General features: G+C 46.0%; 1 protein-coding gene across 1 annotated transcript in view; it reads right to left on the reverse strand.

Annotated features, from left to right (window-relative positions):
• The window catches only part of MOB3B (MOB kinase activator 3B), an 81,256-nt gene extending 79,694 nt beyond the window's left edge, over positions 1–1,562 (reverse strand). The window contains exon 1 of the mRNA XM_039733199.1: positions 1,458–1,562. The gene's annotated coding sequence lies outside the window, so the exon portion shown is untranslated. The remainder of the gene's footprint in view (positions 1–1,457) is intronic.
• Positions 1,563–6,000: the final 4,438 nt, after the last annotated feature.

Genomic DNA, 6,000 nt, shown 5'->3' on the forward strand with positions numbered 1-6,000 from the left:
GGAAGGGTCCTCAAACACCTTTATCCTTTAGACAACCATACAGCTATTCAATCAGAATATTTAATTTATGAAAGCTGTCCACAACCAGTCCCAGAACGGGCTGATTTGATCATCAAATGGGAGTAAGAAGGCTTCTACATCTTCAAATGCCGGCTGGCAGCAGTCTTGCCAGAAGACAGATGATCTGCAGGGTCAATCAGCTTCAAGCAGCACTCTCCAGGAGCCTTTGCCTGCGCTTGCACTGCGGTTCTCTTTTTAGCCAACAGCGGGTACCTCTAGGGCGTGCAAGTCCTTGCACCGGCAATTACACATTTCTCTGTAACAAGCCCTGGGTCAGTCTCCCAGAGGCCAGCTGTCAAGCTGTCACACTGTGATTGCAAACACTTGCAGGGATTTCAAATACTGTGTTCCACTAGGAAACATGACGTTTAACACAAACCATTTTTTCTTGAGCAACTCTGCAAATTAAAAGTAAAATCCAGCACCCTGAGCCTGTGTCTCCTCAAAGACCTGGCAGATCAGCTGCATAGCACGTTCCTTGAGACCCTAACTTCGCCCACAGCATTAAAGAAAGTGCAGCAAAACTGCCATTTTTAAGAGGCTGTGTCTCAGCGTTTGCTACAGAAGACGACGAGCTGCTGGCTGAGTCTCCCACGCCTTTGCTCAACACGGTTACAGCAGGACCAGCACGCAGGGCTCCGGACCTCGCCTCCCTGCGCCACAGCACGGTGCGGAGAAGCGACGGGAGCTCTGCGCCCAGCCCGGCCCGGCCCTCCCGCGCTCGGGAAACAGGTCCAGAGAGCCCGCGGCTCCCGGGCAGGACCGAGCCGGCTCCTGGAGCTCTGGAGGAAGGACACAGCGACCTACCTCTGAGATACGGGATGGGGGAAAGGGAAACCAACAAATAAACAAACAAACCCTCCCGCCGTCGCCAAAAAAAGAAAAGAAAAAAAAAAACAGAAAGAAAAAAAATATAAAAACGAAAGGGGGGGGAAAAAAAGAAAAAAAAAGGAAAAAAAAAAAAAGAAAGAAGAGCACTTGGGAAAGCGCACCTTCGTGCGGGCTGCAGCCCAGCCGCTGCTGCTCGGAGCGAAGCGCGCTCACCAGCACCGCGCCCTCCTCTCCGGCAGCGCCCACCACCACCTGTCGGTCCGGCCGGGAGCAGAGGCAGTTCCGCCCCCGCCCGCCGAAGGAGGAGGCCCGGGGCGCCAGGGCAGCGCGGCCGCGGGGGAGCAGGAGCCTCTCCCCGCGGGGCCGGCACCGGCCAGGTTCCCGAGCACGGCAGTCCCCGCGGGGTCGGAGGAGCTGGGCAGGGCTGTCACCTCCACTTGGACCGAAAGCAGCAGGGAGCGGGCAAGCGGCTGCCGCACCGCGAACGCGTCCCGCTCACTGCGGGAAGTTTGTAGGCGGCGGGACCGACCCGCCACCCTGACCCACCGCAACCGCCCCCGCCTTACCTCGCACCCCTCTGGGCGCCGCCGCCCCTTCAGGTGCCCTCCTCGCCTGAGGGCCGGGAAAAGAACGCGACAGCCTGGCTTGGCTCCCCCGCGTGAAGTCAAGTCACCCCGGCACACACTGCCCCAGCACACACTGCCCCGGCCCCGGCACACACGGCCCTGCCGGAGGGTCTGCCCGCGTCCCACAGAATCACAACTCATCCTGAACTGGGAGGGGCCCACCTGCATCATCAAATCCAACTCCTGGCCCTGCACAGTACATCCCCAAGAGTTACAGCATGTACCTGAGAGCTTTGTCCAAATGCTTCTGTTAGGCTTGGTGCTGGGGACCCTGTTCCAGTACCCAACCACCCTGTGGGTAAAGAACCTTCTCCTGATCGCCAGCCTAAACCTTCCCTGACACAACTTCAGGCCATTCCCTTGTGTCCTGTCACTGGTCACCTGATTCACAAACTTTGTGAATTTGTGATTTGTGACACTGGTCACAAATTCATGTAATGGAGAGAAGAGATCAGTGCCTGCCTCTCCTCTTCCCCTCACAAAGAACGTGTAACTGCAATGAGGTGTCCCTTCAGTCTCGTCCAGGCTGAACAGACCAAGTGCAGCTGCTCCTCATATGGCTTCACCTCAAGGCCCTTCACGATCTTTGTGATCCTCCTTTACACCCTCTTTAATGGCTTTATTCCTTCTGTTATGGCACCCAAAACTGCACACTGTACTCCACATGAGCCTGCTCCACTGCAGACGACAGCAGGACAAATTACTTCCCACAGCCTCTGGGAAGAGACCTAAAACCTAAATTAGGTTTTGGGGGAAAATGTAACTTCAGTTTAAGCAACAAATGTGAGACTTTGACCAAGCATAGAATCTGTAGCAATAGCAGTAAAAACCTTGGCCCCATGGCCCTCTTTCACAGAGCTCCTTGCAGACACGGTGCTGTGGAGGAGTTTATCTCCGTAACATTATCCCACCTGATGTGGTAGTCATCAGCATAGAAATGGACCCTTATTTCAGGGTTGACTGATAGAATAAATAACAGTATCCATGTTACTGTTTTATCAGCTAATGAGATTTTTGGTATATCTAACCTATGGCATTTATGGGAGTATGTCTCAGTGGGTATTTCTATACACAGTCAGGTGTATAGAAATACCCACCTTTGCAGTTTCACTGTACTGATTATCTCAATAGGGAAAAAACCCAACCATAACATACATTCTCCCAGATGACTATATATATACACAAGCTGGAAAAAAGTTCTTTCTTTTTCATGCCTACAAAGATTTCTTACACCTTCCCATCTGACCCATCTTTTCCACAGACAAAAGAGAGGTAGGAGGTGGGAGGGAAGAGAGAGAATAACAGCAGAGACCCATTTCACTGACACCCAACTAAAAGTAGGGTGGTTATATGCCAAGCTCTCTGTTCTTAGGTGGAAAAAAATCAAACCCAACAGCAATGCTGAATGAGTTTTGGAAATCCTGGTTTCACTGAGTGAACAAACCCCAAATTTCCCTATTTGGGGAAGCAGCAGAGACACACAAGAGTACAGCCTGACAAAGATGCAAAAAAAATAGTCATGCAAAGTTGAAGGTGTTCTGTGAACAAGACCAGTGGGACAAACATTGACCAAGAACTGTCCACTTAAGAGGTTGCAGGAAATAGCAGCAAATCAGCCAGGTTTGTTGAAGACTACTGTGCTTCCTCTCCCACTGTGAAAAGCAAAGAAGGTGGCCTCTTGCCCTGCTGTGGATCCCGACTGTACTGTCAAAGAAGGGCCCAACTTTTGACTCTCTTCAACTTGGAGATGAAGTGAGGTAGCAGCTTCCCTGTGGCAGAGTCAAAGCAGAATCTTAGCTGGCCTGAGGGAAGGACCAAATCTGTGGCCTCTTAGATGAGAGGTTGTATTAGGAACTACTGGCTGCCAAACCAGATGAGAAGAGGTGGATGGGTACCTAAGAAGCTGCCAGCATGTTGTGACTGGGGCAGAAGATTGTTTTGCTTGGAAGGAAATACTCTATTGTGACTAATTAACTTGCAAATAAAGATAATAGAAGTAACCCTTGCACCTTCACAAACCCTGTAAGAAAAGCCTGAAAAGTGACCCTTTTTGAAACAATTTTCTATTTTTTCTGAGGCAGCCGTGATGTTCCTCATTAAGATATCTGAACAAATAGCAGCAGAAATAATCTTCTTTTTCTGATAGCAGAAAGGTTTAAGCAGGTTTAAGTCACAGGTAGAAATGCTTTTTTATATTATTACCAATTTTCTGCTTTCAGGCAAAGTCAGTCCTTTTTTCTTCCCTGAAACAAGGTTTGATATTGACAGTACTGTGTTTCATATTTCTCTGTACAAAATTAAAGACAATAAAACATGCATACAGAGAGTTTGTGGGATCACAGTCCTAAGAAGGAGTAGGTTAAAAAAACCTGTTAAATTGCAAATTTCCTAAGGTATTTGGAAAGACCTAAACATAATACTAGGACACTGCCAGATCAAAAACCAGTGACACAGTAAAATAATTTTCAGACAAGGTCCCTGTTAAAACAACTGGACAGCAAAAATAAGAAACCAAAATTTAAGAGTTTTCATCCCTTTAAATGCTCCATAGACAGATGTTTCAAAAAATGCAGTAGGTGTAGTTGACAAGATCCATTTGGTTATATACACTCAAACAGGGACAGAAAGTGCCTTTGAGGACAGCATTTTCTTTTCTGTGATTTATAATAATTAAAGCATATCAAGAACTTGCTCAGGAACAATCTATTTTTGGTGACAAAAGAAGAGCCCAGAAAGGACAAACTACAACACAATTCTTTTCCTGAATTTCAATTCACAACCCCTTTATTTACTAACCATCAGAAATTACTAGAGTGCTTAAAAGCACATCAAGGACAGCTGACTTTCTGAACAGAAAGATGCCTGCTTTTCCGTTCTCTGTAGTCGTGTTGCACTCTGGATCATTGCCATGGCTACATTTACCAGCATGTTTGATGGGAGTTGCTCCTTTGCTGCTGGGACAGCAGCCAGAAACCAGAGCTGTGAACCCCAACAGTCAATTTACTTCAGCGGAATTTAACCAGGAGTCGATTCAGTCATCTGTGCCTTATTATTCTAATCTCATGCAGCAAAGATGTTAAAGTCAAGGCTCTTTCCTCTTCCTACTACACAAAATACACAGCTAAAGAAAAAAAAAAGTAGGTCTTCAGGTTAATTGTTGTCAGTACAAGCAAACTGAAATGCAATTTAATTTAGCATCAAATAGTTGAGGACTGCTTAGTCTCTGCCACTGTTGGGAATACAGGACAGAGAATTACACAGATTGGACAATTCACATTGGTACAAACAATTTGAACTAGCAGGAATAACATGTTGTGATGCTGCTGTTTAGTACTAGGTGTGCTTGGATCCTCTGAAAGAACCAAAATTTTGTAAGTAGGGTTTTACAAGGGTTATTTTCCTGTGGCTCTTGTCTGCCTGTTTTTTTGTATTGTTTTGGGGTCTTGTGCCTGATAGGACTAAATTCACATTGTTTCCTTGGTAGATGACAAAGTTTATGTACCCTGGCATAACAGGATGGAAGATACATTTTTTATATTTTTATCCCTTAACTGATTTTACGAAAAGGACTAGCAAAATCAAAGTTGGACTGGGGACAATGAGAAGAATACAGACATGTATGTAACCACGATGCTATCATAACCACTGTTTTCTTGGGAAAGCAGGATAAAATTAGAGCCTGCTTCAGCCTCCTTTCTTTTTCAAGTGGCCAGCTTATGGCTTTGATTGGAGTCTGCAAGAAATTGCTGTGGCTTCGTTAAACCCAATTTAAAGATAATTTTTATGACAGACTTCAAAGTACAGCATTTTTACTCTATTCTCCATCAAATGTATGGGTTTCATTTTATGTGAAAGCCCTGAATCAGCTGTTCAGTCCAGGTGCTGGCACCAGAGTGGCCTCTGTATGTTGCAATGCCCATCTGGACTCAAGCAGGGTCAGATACACAGCCACAGAGCACACAGCAATGGCTAGAAGGCATTTACTACCTCAGCCCTTTAGGTACCCTTTGTATCTGTAGAGATGTTCTATGTCCCTCTTAAAGAGAGTTTTCCTTTTTCATCACCAGCATGACTTAGCTTTCCTGTGTTATTTGTAGAAAAATTACAAACATAAAAATTTGAAAGCAGACAAAAAAATTCAACGCATGCAGGCAATCAATTAATGAAACCCTGAATAGGCTCAAACCACAATATATACAAACATAAATATATTTTCTCCCTACACTCTTTCAGCTGGTAACCCAGAGGGTACTTCACATCAGTATCTGTCATGGTTGACTCACAATTTTAACAGCTCTTCACTGTTCACAGCATTACCATGCTGTATGTGGTACTGAGCATTAAGTTCTGACTTAACTCCACCTTTCTCTTTAATACAATACCATACCCTTCACACCACACTGCATGAAATTTATGTGTATGGCACAGATCTGGCACAGTTGCTTCTCAGATAGTTCTGGAAACATGCGGAGTGTTGACCAGC

The sequence above is a fragment of the Passer montanus genome, unplaced genomic scaffold, assembly GCF_014805655.1.
Source record: "Passer montanus isolate IOZ18808 unplaced genomic scaffold, ASM1480565v1 scaffold84, whole genome shotgun sequence".
NCBI lineage: Eukaryota > Metazoa > Chordata > Aves > Passeriformes > Passeridae > Passer > Passer montanus.